We start from the raw sequence: 15,116 nt of genomic DNA on the forward strand, positions 1-15,116 counted from the left end.
CTACACAGGACATAATTGGGCCAACTGGCAAGCTTGATGTTAATAATATCAAGGTTAATTTCCTGATTTCAATGGTTGTATTTTGTAGTATGATAGTGTCTTCATTTGTAATCTACCAAGGCATTCTGGGGTCGTAAGGCATCGTGTTGGCAATTTGCTTTCAAATGGATGAGGAGAGGGAGCAAAAATTCTTTGTACTTTTCTTCTGACTTTCTTGCCATTTTATTCTTGTTTCAAAAAATGTCAAGCTTGATGAACTGTTACAAATATTTGGTATATATAATTAAATGTATAAGTGTATGACATTAAATTTTCATAAACTAAAATGAATATATATAACCTGTAAGAGTTGCATTCCATACTTTAAATGATGTTCTTATTGTAAACCCTATACAGAGTGTAGATTAAAACAAACTGATTAATTTATCATATGATATAAATAAATCAAATGGAGAGTAAACGAAAAAATTAAATTGGACTCAGCTACTATCCATCCCCCAATCTACATTCAAGCAGAAGTAGAATTAAGAGAAATCATTCAATAAACTACAGTTCTATTTAGCTTCATAGAAGAGCAAAATGACATCTGTTAAGCTCCTTGTTTTGCCCTCTCTGGGCATTTCCATACAAATTTGACTATGAAACAAGCTGGTCTCACATCAAATTAAAAGGAAGAAGGAAATGCTTTTATGCCTGAAAACAATACAACCCCTTTTCTTTCCTTTGTACAATGTGATTTAAACATGTATACACATTTTTTTTAAAGATTTGATTTAATAATTAAATTTTACTGGTAGCATTTGTTTCATTACACCAGTAAGTGATAACTGGTAAAAAATAAAGTTGCAGATTGTCATTCCGGCTTGCCAAGGTTGAAATAGATGTTCTAGATTGGTGTTTCCTCCCCCAAATCTTCCTGATTATACTAATGTTATTTCAGCCCATATGTAATTACAATTCACCATTTTTTCAATTGCTTTTTCTTAAGCAATTACAATTAACTGGCACCACGTCCTGTTTATAAGAGGCAATGTCACGCAGTGAAAAGAAGACTCAACAAGAGGAGTCAGCTCGGCCACTGTCTAATGGTGACTTTGGATGAAAACTTAACCTCAGTATGTCTCCATTTCTGCCTATATAAATTACAGTACCAAGCAAGACAATTTCTAATGTTCCATTGAATTAGTCTTATGTCCTCATTTGCATTCAAACTATTGTCTTAATTAAATTGCAATGACCAACTTTAATTTCCTTTTACTTTTTTTTTTTTTGAGATGGAGTCTTGCTCTGTCGCCCAGGCTGGAGTGCAGTGGCCGGATCTCAGCTCACTGCAAGCTCCGCCTCCCAGATTTAGGCCATCCTCCTGCCTCAGCCTCCCGAGTAGCTGGGACTACAGGCGCCCGCCACCACGCCCAGCTAGTTTTTTTGTATTTTTTAGTAGAGACGGGGTTTCACCGTGTTAGCCAGGATGGTCTCGATCTCCTGACTTCGTGATCCGCCCGGCTCGGCCTCCCAAAGTGCTGGGATTACAGGCTTGAGGCACCGTGCCCGGCCTCCTTTTACTTTTTTATAGTGCCTAGTTTTTCGTTGTTTCTTTGCTTTTCATATGGCCTCATAACTTGTCAACAAGCTCAGTAACTTGTCTTAAATTTGTAGAAGTTTTCTATAAAATAGTACAATTTATCCACTATAAGCAAACATGTTATTTCTGTGTTGTTTCAATTCATGCTTCCAATTTTGAACCTGCTTTTAAAAAAAGCATTTTTAGTGAGCTAAAAGCCTGCTATATGTCAACCATCACTGTGTTTGTCTTCTGATATGCACACCTGAGGACCAATTCTAGTAGTATAAATTATACTAAAAATCCAGGCTACTTATAGGATACCAGTGAACCAGTAAATATAAAAATGTATGTACTACAGAGGCAGTGATAGAATCTATAAAATGTAGAATTTCTATAAAATATACATTTGCTAATTCAGGATACTCCTAGGTTATTTTGCTTATTAAGGCTTTTCTTAGAAATTAACAATAAAGATGTAAATATCAATTTAGAACAAATGAGCAATGAATTTGGTTATAATTGTTTAAAAGTTTAATGTTTCTTGGTATATATAATTTAATTATATATATTAATTAAATGTGTAACTTAATTTATGCCCATTGTTTCATTATGTGAATTATTTGCAGAATGTAGGCTTTTAACAATGTGGTAAGATGGATGGAGGTTGCTAGGTAATATAATTCATTCCTCAGAAGTTAACTTACTCAGGTATGAAATGTTGAAAAGAAGAACCTTTTGGTAACATCAGATAAAATATTACTATTTTAGTTGGTATTTACTCTTTTATAAAATGTCTACTTAATACAAATGAATTTTTAAAAATTCAACATCCCATAAATTCCAAGGGTCTCTATAGGCATTAAACTGACACCAGCACAAACACACTGGTCAAGTTTCTTTTTCTTTTTCTTTCTTTCTTTCTTTTTTTTTTTTTTTTTTTGAGGCAGGGTCTCACTCTCTTACCCAGGCTGGAAGGCAATGGTGCCATCTCAGCTCACTGCAGCCTCAACCTCCCAGGCTCAAGCAATCCTTCTATTTCAGCCTCCTGAATAGCTGGGACCACAGGTGTGCACCACCACCCCTGACTAATTTTTTTTATTTTTTCAGTGACAGGATTTCACCATGTTGCCCAGGCTGGTCTTGAACGCCTGGGCTCAAGTAGTCCACCTGCCTCGGCTTCCCAAAGTGCTAGGATTACAAGCATGTGCCACCTAGCCTGGCCTAAATTTTCAATGATAAAGATAATTCATATAGTCAGGGACAGCAGTGGGCATCTGTAGTCCCAGCTACTTGGGAGGCTGAGGCAGGAGGGTCACATGTGCCTAGAATTTTGAGGCCATCCTGGGAAACATTGTGAGGCTCCATCTCTAATATGAATAAATAAATAAATAAATTGTTTCCACAAGTTAAGACACAGAAGTATGAGAGTTCTTCTCGGATGGTGTAGTTTTATAAAAAGGAAAACACTACAAAATACCCAACATAAATAATTTTTAAGTACTTGGAAAATTTATTCCTATCAATTCAACTCAGATTAGAGTCAAAATATTCATCAGAATGTAATAAGCCATATTAGCAAATAATAAGCTCCTATTCTCTAGGAGATAACATTCAAGCTACTTATCCAGAATTCTAATTGTTCTATGCAGCAAAATTACATGTACAAATAATATATTTAATTTACTAAAATAAAATCCTCAAAGTTACAAGAAATCAGATATAATAAAAAGATATTCGCAATTTCTAGTCGCTATGGTTATTGGATGGGTTAGAGATTAACAAGAGGAAATATATCAAGATAGTGAACGCTATAATGTATAACAGAAGATCGTTTAATCTCTCCATGGGGGAGTTCTTGTTCCCCAGAATCTCAAAGAATTTTACACCTTGGATACTAATATTCACCAAAGTACTCTCAGGGGCATAAGTAACATTTTCATTTTTCAGGGGAAAAAAATAAGATACAGAATATTTAATGAAGAATATTCACACATTAATTTACCAGAACTATAGGCTTGTGGGGTTTTTTCCCTGGGAGAAAGAAGAGATCCCTTTTTCCCTGTGCCAATTCTGGAATATGAATTAACTGAAGAGTTTAAGGCAATGGGAAAGGGCTTGGATATTTTTAAATATTTGAAATATCTAGGAAACCACACAAATGTAGACACAGCCTATAAACTCCCAGACATGATTAGTAAAAAGCATGGAACGAGAAATGACACAATCCTGCATACTTGGCTTGGGAGCTCTCCTGCCTCTTCATATCTGTAACTGCAGCAACAACCACAGGACCCAGCACGTAAGAGGAGCTCTCTAAATATTGGTTGAATCAATAAATTAATAATCTTAATCTCAACTGTACAGTCTTTTCATTTGAAAAATCAGAAAAGAACTTCCTGTCCAGTGTCTGACTCAGTGCCTGGTGTTTAGCTTTATGCTCCTCCTCAAGCTTTGTACTTCTCTGGATTTTCCTAAACTCCTCTGCCCCAACTGGCCACATGAGCATAACATGACTGAGAAGAAGTACATTTCACCTTTCCATCATTTAGGGTGGAATGTGATTGTTTAATTGTCCTTGCCCTTTGGGAACCCAATTTAAAACATTTGTAATCTTTGTCCTCTCCAAACAACATATTTTAGTTCACACTTAACAAAATGTGCTAAAGATTCTATTTATGAATGATTCATAATGCTAATGAATTCATCAATCCCATTATCACACATCATTCTATAAATGTCAAACAGGATGTAGCTGACAAGTTCATTGCCATTAAATACAAGGGCATAGATGCACACATTTGCCCTTGATGAGGGTCATCCATGGCCAACCTTTGACTTTTTATGTTTCTGCTATTTGAATGTCAATAATTGTATAGAATTTTCACATTATTCTGTGACTACATGTCAAAATTTCCAAACATCTATCATATTTTTATATAATTAAATGTGTATCCTTTACTACTTTGTAAATGAGTGCCCTCTATTTGAAAGCGGTTAAATCCTTTTATTTTAACATTTTTTAATCTTTACTGTCATTTGGGACTAGTGGATGCTTTCACAGAGTCCTGGAGGCAGAACCTGAGATAGAGGTTCTAATGCAAGTGGTTTATTGAGGGAATGTTTAGGAAGAAATTAGCAAGAAGGTGAGGGAAGCAGAAAAGGGCAGGAGGAGAAGCAAATGCAAGTTATGGTTACGGTGGAAGTCTGGCCTCAGCCTGAGGTCATAAGAAGTTTTCTGTTTTTTTTTTTTTGAGACGGAGTCTCGCTCTGTCCCCCAGGTTGGAGTGCAGTGGCCGGATCTCAGCTCACTGCAAGCTCCGCCTCCCAGGTTTACGCCATTCTCCTGCATCAGCCTCCCGAGTAGCTGGGACTACAGGTACCCGCCACCTCGCCCGGCTAGTTTTTTTTGTTTTTGTTTTTTCTGTATTTTTTAGTAGAGACGGGGTTTCACCGTGTTAGCCAGGATGGTCTCGATCTCCTGACCTCGTGATCCACCCGCCTCGGCCTCCCAAAGTGCTGGGATTACAGGCTTGAGCCACCGCGCCTGGCCTAGAGGTCATAAGAAGTTTAGGAACAAGAATGACACCAGGAAAATTGTCCCAACTTAAGGCAAAAAAGCAGGATTTCACACCAATCAATTAACTGGGTGTGTGCTGCCCATGGTTGGGGTGGATACACACCACCCAAGGCAACTTACAGTGAGGCAGCCCAAGTCTACGGAGGACAATTCTCCATCCAGTGGGGTAGTTGTGGGCTTTTCGCAGCCAACACTCAGAACACAGGAAGGTGGGTGCACAGGCCTACTAGTAGGGTTGTTTTCTGACGTTTTATTTTACCAAAAGAAAAATAGAACTCTCTATGGATTGGTGGTCTAGTTTTATTGTCTTAGTAATATATGTATTCATCATTTTTTAAATACGTAAACATATTACTTAAAACAATAAAACTGTAGTAATTTGGTAACCCATGACTGGAGAAGTAAAGAATTATGATGCAGATGAAAACAGAATACAGTTGGCCCTTGAACAGCATGGGTTTGAACAGCACAGATCACTTATAGGGGATTTTTCTCAAGAAAAGTTACACCAAGTGTGCTTGCCTCTCCTGACTTCCCTTCTACCTCCTCCATTTCTTCTGTCTCTGCCACCCCTGAGACAGCAAGACCAACGTCTCCTTCTCCTCTTCTTCATCAGCCTATACAACCTGCAGATGATGAGCATGAAGACTTTGGTGATCCATTTCCATTTAATGAACAGTAAATATATTTTCTTTCTTATGATTTTCTTAATAACATTTTCTTTTCATTAGCATAATTTATTGCAAGAATACAGTATATAATACATATAGCATGCAAAATAAGTGTTAACTCTTCATGCTATTGGTAAGGCTTCCAGTTAAGTCAGCTATTAGTAGTTAAGATTTGGGGGAGTCAAAAGTTATATGCAAAGTCTCAGCACCTCTAACCCCCCCATTGTTCAAGGGTCAACTGTACTTAACCAACGCTCGTAATAAAAACTTAAATTCCAAACACAGCCTTATCCTATGAATTCAATTTGGGAAATGGCATTCCATCAATGATAGCCACTGTGCAAATTTTAGTAGGTATTACAACTTTCAAATTTTTATGTCACAAATAGTGATAATTTAGGCAACCTCTGTACCACATAAGTCAACAGTAGATATACCAGCACAGGTCAGTTTCACTCCCCTTCATTAATGGCTATGGACTGGTGTTAGCATACGCCTTTCTCAGGGAGCATTGCGATGGAGAATCCACTGCTGTATGATCTTAGAGCAATTTTGGAACATAGACTTTCAGTTACTTAATTTAAACCTGTGCTTTGATATCATAGTGAGCTTCTGTCTTTACTTTCTGTGCCCCTTACATTTAAGGTCTTACAGATCCCACCATGCCTTGTTCCCTGCTCATTTCCATGTTCTTGTTGCTCTTTCATGGGGATGACTGTTAAAGAACCAAGACAACCTTGCAGGTGAATCAAATGGATGCAAGAATCGGAAATGCCCTGTCTCTTTGCTCCTTGTGCTTACATACGTTTATGACTGAGTCCACTATTTAGGAATAGTTGTGTGTAGGCATCAAAGCAACCTCTTGGTCTTCCTTACTGCTCTATGTGAAATTGTAAATGAGAGCAAAGGCTCTGGAGGCTGGCATATGTTGGCTGGCATTTGCCCAACTTAAAGGGTTGCTGTGGTACTGGGAGTATCGTGCTCCTTCAATTTGCTTGTGTATGGCTGCCATGAGGTAGAGGCAGTAAACGCAGATCAAAGATAAAGATGTACAGCCTTCAGATAGGAAGAGAGGAACCCATGACTACTGTTGGTGTACATCTCAGAATAAAACGTGATGTGGCTCCCGATGGAGCATCCTCTAAGATCTTAAAGACCTGGAAACAGCCAAATGTTACAGAAGTTCATAGTAACCATATGATCTGTGAAGAAATTGGTACTATTGGATGGCTGGATGGGCTCAGAACGTTATGAACAATCCACGATCTTCAGAGACACACCAAATGTTCCAAAACAACTATTACAGGAGAATTTACGGTTAGATAGAAGGTGTGCCCTTTCCATGAGTCATGAAGGGTGTTGTTGGGGAAGGATAAGTGCAGACTTGAGCTTGGGGTTTGGGAAATGTTTTCTCCAGGTCACGCATGAGTGGCATAGCATCCTTGAGGCATCAGTTGCCAGCCAGTTAGAAAGTCTTTCATTTCTTAAAGGGTTTTTTAACTTTAACCTGTTTAATCTAGAGTCTAATCTATAACACATCTCCTCTATATCATTTTATCTGCACAAGACTTGGCTACGTATAGGACAATATTAGAAAGTTCTTAGGCCGGGTGTGGTGGCTCATGCCTGTAATCCCAGCACCCCAGCACTTTGGTAGGACGAGGCGGGCAGATCATGAGGTCAGGAGATCGAGACCATCCTGGCTAACACGATGAAACCCCGTTTCCACTAAAAATATAAAAAATCAGCCAGTTGTGGTGGTGGGCGCCTGTAGTCCCAGCTACTTGGGAAGCTGAGGCAGGAGAATCGCTTGAACCTGGGAGGTGGAGCTTGCAGTGAGCCGAGATCGCGCCACTGCACTCTAGCCTGGGGGACAGCCTGGGCGAGACTCTGTCTCAAAATAAAAAGAAAGAAAGAAAGAAAGTTCTTTAGAACTTAATTTTTCTTTTTTCAGCAATTCATGTGTCACTTTAGAAAGGAGATAATTCATGACATTTTATTCCCACGCAGCATTTGATGACAAATGAGGCACAGAGATGTTAATGGCTTGTCTGATGTCACACAGCTATCTGGGGGACAGTTATAAATCATTGCATAATCCCATTGGTGAGCCGTATATTAAGCAATTATATCTCTCCTTCTTTGAAGATTCTTTATCCCAGAAGCCCTTATGATCCAGCAACACTGGACTACTTGTACTGCGCTTATTTCTCACACAAGCTATGTCTTAGTTTACACTTTTCTCCATGCCTGGAAAGCCTCCTTGCCCCACCCCAGCCCCTGTATACCTCCACTTCCTACTCATGTCTACTTGTCAGGTAGCATCGTTCAGTTACTCCAAGATGAGTTGGGAGCATCTCATCAATACCATATTGTATTAACCAAGTTGTTATAATACAACAACCAGCTTGTTCACATTTTATTCTTAGATGTATGCCAGTAGTGCCCATGAGTTCCTCTCTTCATTTTTAAAAGTTGTACATCTGCACCAGGTGTGGAGGCTCATGCCTGCAATCCCAGCGCTTTGGGAGGTCAAAGTGGAAGGATCGCTTGAGGCCAGGAGTTTATGACCAGCCTGAGCAACACAGCAAGGCCCTGTCTCTAAAAAATTAAAATTAAAATTAAAAAATTTGCCAGCCATGATGGTGTGCACCTGTTGTCCCAGTTGTCTGGGAGGCTGAGGCAAGATGATCTCTTCAGCCCAGGAGTTCAAGGCTGCAGTGAGCTAGGATCGTGCCACAGCACTCCAGCCTGGACTACAGAGTGAAATCCTGTCTCAAAACAACAGCGACAACAACAAAGAAAGTCATACATCTTTATTTTTATTTTTAAATTTTATTTATTTATTTATTTTGAGACAGAGTCTCCCTCTATCACCCAGGCTGGAGTGCAGTGGTGCGATCTTGGCTCATTACAACCCCTGCCTCCCAGGTTCAAGCGATTCTCCTGTCTTAGCCGCCCAAGTAGCTGGGATTACAGGCATGCACTACCACGCCTGGCTAATTTTTGTATTTTCAGTAGAGACAGGGTTTCACTATGTTGACCAGGCTGGTCTCGAACTCCTGACCTCAAGTGATCTGCCCACGTCGGCCTCCCAAAGCGTTGGGATTACAGGCATGAGCCACCGTGCCCCCGGCCCTACATCTTTATTTTTGATCCACATTTACAGCCTCTAGCTAAAGGCAGACGTACACAAGCAAATAGAAAAAGTATGATACTCAAAGTATCAAAGCAACCCTATAAGTTGGGCATACCAGATGTTCCCATAAGGTAGCCTACAATTATGCCTGTTGTGAATAAAAGTTGTCACTAGTGTCAGGCTCCATCTTGACCCGGGAGAGATGTGCCTAGCAAAGCGGTCCAGTGCCTAGAATAGTAGACGGTATGTAGTAGGTGCTCAGTCATTATTAACTTAGGATTCTTACAGGAAAGTTTTTAGGGGGATAAGGGTAGAGTCCTTAACTCTTGATCTTCCCTGTAACAGGAAAACCAAGAGAAGGCTGAAACCCAGCAATTCTACTCCTAGGCACATATTCAAGGGAATTTATTTATTTATTTATTTATTGACATGGAGTCTCGCTCTGTCGCCCAGGCTGGAGTGCAGTGGTGCGATCTCGGTTCACTGCAAGCTCTGCCTCCCGGGTTCACGCCATTCTCCTGCCTCAGCCTCCTGAGTAGCTGGGACTACAGGCACCCGCCACCGCGCCCAGCTAATTGTTTGTATTTTTAGTAGAGACAGGGTTGCACCGTGTTAGCCAGGATGGTCTCGATCTCCTGACCTCGTGATCCACCCACCTCGGCCTCCCTTAGTGCTGGGATTACAGGCCGGAGCCACCACGCCCAGCTAATTTTTTGTATTTTTAGTAGAGACGGGGTTTCACCGTGTTAGCCAGGATAGTCTCCATCTTCTGACCTCATGATCCTCCGGCATCGTCCTCCCGAAGTGCTGGGATTACAGGCCTGAGCCACCGTACCCGGCCTTATGCACATATGTTTACAGCAACAACATTCATAATGGCCAAAAGGTGGAGACAACCCAAATGTCCATCGACTGATGAATAGACAAATGAAATAAGGTATACCATCCAATGGAATAGTATTTGGTCATAAGAGAAATGAAGTACTGATACGTGATACAGCATGGATGAACTTTGAAGACATTATGTTAAGTGAAAGAAACCAGTCACAAAAGACCACATAATGTATGATTCCATTTATATAAAATACCCAGAACGAGAAAATCTACAGAGAAAGCATGTAGATTAGTGGTTGCCTAGGGCTGGGGGAGGGAGAAGCAGAGCAGTTTCTTTTTGAAGTGATGAAAATGCCCTCAAATTGCCTATGGTGATGGTGGCACTCCTCTGTGAATACACTAAAAACTATTAAATGGCACAATTTAAATGAGTGAATTGTATGGTATGTGAATTATAGCTCAATAAGATGATGAGAAAGAGAGTGGAGGCTGAAATATGTCAGACTAAAGGCCACCCATCAGAATCCTCCCAATACTTTAACAAGAATCATGGCAAGCTTTTGCTAAAGATGTCCCAGCCTGGCTCTCACTTTTCCTTTGTCTATTTCTAAGGCCCCGACCAGAATTCACTTAAGTACGACTCAGACTGTTTTAGCCAACTATCACATTGTGATCTCTTCTGTTTTGTTGTGTATAGTAACCAGCTAAATCGCATGAAAAATCCTTGTCTAAATTGAGTCCATAGTCTCAATACCCAACTAGCATTCATTGAATGCCCATTGGTGCCAAGCCCTTCACAGATGTCATCCCTAAGCCTCATAATAGCCCCAGGAGCCTCATAAGAGCCCCAGGGAGTACGTTGCATTACCGTCATTTCGTAGAGGAGGAGAGAGTCTAAGCTTAGCTAATAGGCATGATGTCACCATGTGGGAAATGATGGACCCAGGTTTAACATGGATGTGCCTGATTCACAAAATCTGTGCTCTATTGACAAATTATGTATTCAAAGTCTAGCACAGAAATGCATAAAACCCGAACAAGAGAGGGAATAGAGTGTAGACCATCTGATAAAGATAATCTGATTCAGTGTTCCAACGTAGAGCCGTGATGTGAGAATCCTGTTTTAAAATCCTGTCCTAATGGCCTGGACACTGACAAAGAGTTCGCCTGGGTCTGGGGCTACCAAAGCTGCCTGTTTGAAGAGGGAGCTTTTAAATATTTTTCCAGCTGAGCAAGCAAAAGAGCATACTCCCAGGTCAGTTTCTTTTGAAAAAGAACTACACTCTCATTCCTTAACTCCAGTTATCAGTTTTATTCTACCACCACTTGGTGTCATCTATGAAGCCATGTATATTTGCCTGTGGTAAAATATCAGATTGCTTCTTTCCCACTCTGAGCAACAGGACGTAGACAGAGAAGGCATCTACACAAACTTTTTTTTCCCCAGTTGACTTCCTGATTTTCTCCTGCGAGCATGTCTGAGGGCACTCTTCTCTGTTGCTTCTCTCTCCATAACATCCTTTCCTTCATCTTTGTTGGTGCCCTTTTATCTAGACACTGCCCTCCAACCACCCCCTCTTTGGCAACTTAGTTTCGAGTCATTTCCACGGTAGAGTGGCCAATCCCTTGTCACGTGATCCTCCACAAAGAATACAAGCCCTTTCTTGCTTACAATAATCTGGAATCCTAATATCAGGTCTAATAAATCAAATCCAGCTTTGCTACCACTTACATGGCAAGTGGTTGCTGGCTTTCCCATCGTCCTTTCTCCCCCAGAGTGAGTAACTTCAACTGTCAGAAAATAAGAAAAGATCACCTCCACACAGATGAAAGCAAGGAGGCAGACTGGAGTGTTAAAAGACTGGCACGAGAATACACAGAAAAAGAAACAGACACCTCTGGAAGCTGATGCTCACACAGGTTCACCAGGAAATTCATGCCAGACCAATCTCTATTAGATAAGTGTGGCCGACATGGAATTTTCGGACTTTAGCAGAGCATAGGACTAAGACTTTCATGACACTTTTCTGGAAAAGCTATATTGGGTTAAATAAGAACATATTTCTATATAATCACATACAGCTACCTTAAGATTGAATATATTATAGTACGTTTGTATTCTGAAAGGAATGTTCTGTAGAAATCATCCAACTTTTGCAACCTCATCACCACCACCTAGACCTGCATAGTCCACCGCACATATGGTTATTGAGCACTTGAAATGTGTCAGCTCTGAACTGGGATGTGCTTGAAGTGTAAAATGCACACCAAACTTGGAAGACTAACTATAAAAAAATAAGGATGTCAAATATCTCAGTAATGTTAATACTGATTTTATGTTGAAATAATATTTGGGGCTAGGTGTGGTGGCTCATTCGTGTAGTCCCAACACTTTGGGAGGCTGAGGTGGGAGGATTGCTTGAGGCCAGGAGTTTGAGACCAGCCTGGTCCACATAGCAAGACCCTGTCTCTATTATTTTTTTTTAAAGAAATTTGCAAAAACAACAACAAAAGAAATAATATTTTGCATACATTGGATAACAAAACATACTATTAAACTAAGTTTACTTGTTTCTTTTCTAGTAAGGTCAATAAAAGATTTAAAATTATCTGTATGGTTTTTACTACATTTATGTTGATTGTGCTGATTTAGACCAGCAGGGCAGATCGCCATGTGCCCTCTACCCAGTTTGTATTTGTCACCCAAGAAGCCCTAAATTCCCAGCCCATCTCTCATCACTCATCAGTCTTGAACACTTCTCAATCTGATCCCGTCCCCCATCCCTGCACAAACCCCAAGTGCCTTTCTTTGCACCTGTGGAACCCATGTCCATCAGTAACACAGTTCCCCATCCTTCATCTCTTCTCCGCCCATTTCCTCCACATTCTTACTCTAACTCAGTGGTTCTTAAACACATATCTGGCCTGTAATCCCAGCACTTTGGGAGGTCGAGGCGGGTGGATCATTTGAAGTCAGGAGTTCAAGACCAGCCTGGCCAACACTGTGAAACCCCATCTCTACTAAAAATACCAAAAAAAAAAAAAAAAAAAAAAACTAGCCAGGTAGTAGTGGCATGCGCCTGTAATCCCAGCCACTTGGGACACTGAGGCAGGAAAATTGCTCGAGCCTGGAAGGCAGAGGTTGTGGTGAGCCAAGATGGCGTCACTGCACTACAGTCTGAGCAACAGAGTGAAGCCCTGTCTCAAATTAAAAAAAAAAAAAAAATCTGTGTTAGAATCACCTTGGGAGCTTTAAATGAGTGTTTGTTGCTCAGGCCCCATTTTCAGAATGTTCAATCAGATCCTTTGGCTACAAGGATGAGGCTTCTGATTTTTTTTTTTTTTTTTTTAAATAACTCACCCAGGTGATTCTAACATGCAGCCGGGACAGAGAACCACTCATTGGACGAGCCCCAGCTTTCTGTCTACTCTAACAGTGCATTCATGCCAGTGAACGTAAGTTGGAAAAAACTCCACAGCATGCTGACTGGTCTCCCTAAATTAGAGATCACTAACCTAAAGTGGATATTTTAAAAATTATTTTTAGAGACAGGGGCTGGCTCTGGAGTGCAGCAGTCCACCATAGCTCACTGCAACCTCAAATTCCTGGGTTCCAGGGCTCCTCTGGCCTCAGCCCCCCAGGTAGGTAGCACTACAGGTGAGCACCACAGATCTGGGTTGGCTCTGTGTCCCCACCCAAATCTCATCTTGCAGCTTCCATAATTCACACACGTTGTGGAGGGACCCAGAGGGAGATGATTAAATTATGGGGGTGGATCTTTCCCGTGCTGTTCTCATGATAATGAGTAAGTCTCATGAGCTCTGATAGCTTAAAAATAAAAATGGGAGTTTCTCTGCACAAGGTCTCTCTTTGCCTGCTGCCATCCACGTAAGATGTGACTTGCTCCTCCTTGCCTTCCGCCAGGATTGTAAGGCCTCCCCAGGCACATGGAACTGTACGTTAATTAAACCTCTTTATTCGTAAATTGCCCGGTCTTGGGTATGTCTTTTAACAACAGCATGAAAACAGACTAATACAACCACCATACGTGACTTTTTTTTTTTGAGACGGAGTCTCGCTCTGTTGCCCAGGCTGCAGTACAGTGGCGCGATCTCAGCTTACTGCAAGCTCCGTCTCCTGGGTTCACGCCATTCTCCTGCCTCAGCGTCCTGAGTAGCTGGGATTACCACCACCACGTCCGGTTAATTTTTGTATTTTCAGTAGAGATGGGGTTTCACCATGTTAGCCAGGATGGTCTTGATCTCCTGACCTTGTGATCTGCCTGCGTCAGCCTCCCAGAGTGCTGGGATTACAGGCATGAGCCACCACACCTGGCCACACCTGACTAACTTTTAAAATTCTTTTTTGTTGAGATGGGGTCTCACTACGTTGTCCAGGATGATCTTGAACTGGCCTCAAGTGATTCCCGCACCTCAGTCTCCCAAAGTATTGGGATTACAGGTGTGGCCAGGTGTGGTGCCTTATGCCCAGCACTTTGGGAGGCCGAGGCTGGCAGATTGCTTAAGTCTAGGAGTTTGCAACCAGTCTGGGCAACATGGTGAAACCCTGTCTCTACAAAATATACAAAAATTAGTCGGGTGTAGTGGAGTTGATATGGGAGGATCACTTGAGTCAAGGAGGTTGAGGCTGCAGTGAGCCGAGATTGCTCCACCACACTCCAGTCTGGGTTATAGCACAAGACCCTGTCTCAAAGTTTTTAAAAAAGGGATGAGAGGTGTGAGCCACTGTGCTGGCCTGAAGTGGATCTTAAAAGTTGTCCTGCAATCCTGCCGTTTTCCCCGTGTCCCCTCACTCTCTTTATCTCCTAGAGATATAGTCTGCACCTTTTCCTCAAAGCTCCAGGTACTTCTCCTGAGTAGCCTTAAGTGAGACACAGAAGAAATCAGGAAAGACTTTCCACAAGCTCCCCCCACCACATCTACTCACCTCTCTGCATAGGTGCTCATACATATGTCTGCCTTCCCTCATTTCTCAGCTCAGGCCTGCCCAGCAGATCTTTCTGTAATGACCAAAATATTATTTGTTGGTGCTGTCTAGTACTATAGTCACTAGCCATATGTGGCTACTGAACACTTGAAATATGGCTAGCACAACTTATTATTATTATTATTTTTGAGATGGAGTCTTGCTCTGTCATCCAGGCTGGAGTGCAGTGGCACGATCTCAGCTCACTGCAACCTCTGACTCCTGGGTTCAAGCGATTCTCCTGCCTCAGCCTCCCGAGTAGCTGGGACTACAGGCATGTGCCGCCACACCCAGGAAATTTTTGTATCTTTTTTTTTTTTGAGACGGAGTCTCGCTCTGTCGCC

General features: G+C 41.4%; 1 long non-coding RNA gene across 1 annotated transcript in view; it reads right to left on the minus strand.

The window, feature by feature from the left end:
- LOC106997295 (uncharacterized) overlaps window positions 1-15,116 on the minus strand; it is a 294,922-nt gene that overhangs the window by 258,052 nt on the left and 21,754 nt on the right. Inside the window, exon 3 of the long non-coding RNA XR_013414949.1 lies at window positions 14,734-14,806. This is a non-coding gene — a long non-coding RNA (uncharacterized LOC106997295). The remainder of the gene's footprint in view (window positions 1-14,733; window positions 14,807-15,116) is intronic.

The sequence above is a fragment of the Macaca mulatta genome, chromosome 3, assembly GCF_049350105.2.
Source record: "Macaca mulatta isolate MMU2019108-1 chromosome 3, T2T-MMU8v2.0, whole genome shotgun sequence".
Classification (NCBI taxonomy): domain Eukaryota; kingdom Metazoa; phylum Chordata; class Mammalia; order Primates; family Cercopithecidae; genus Macaca; species Macaca mulatta.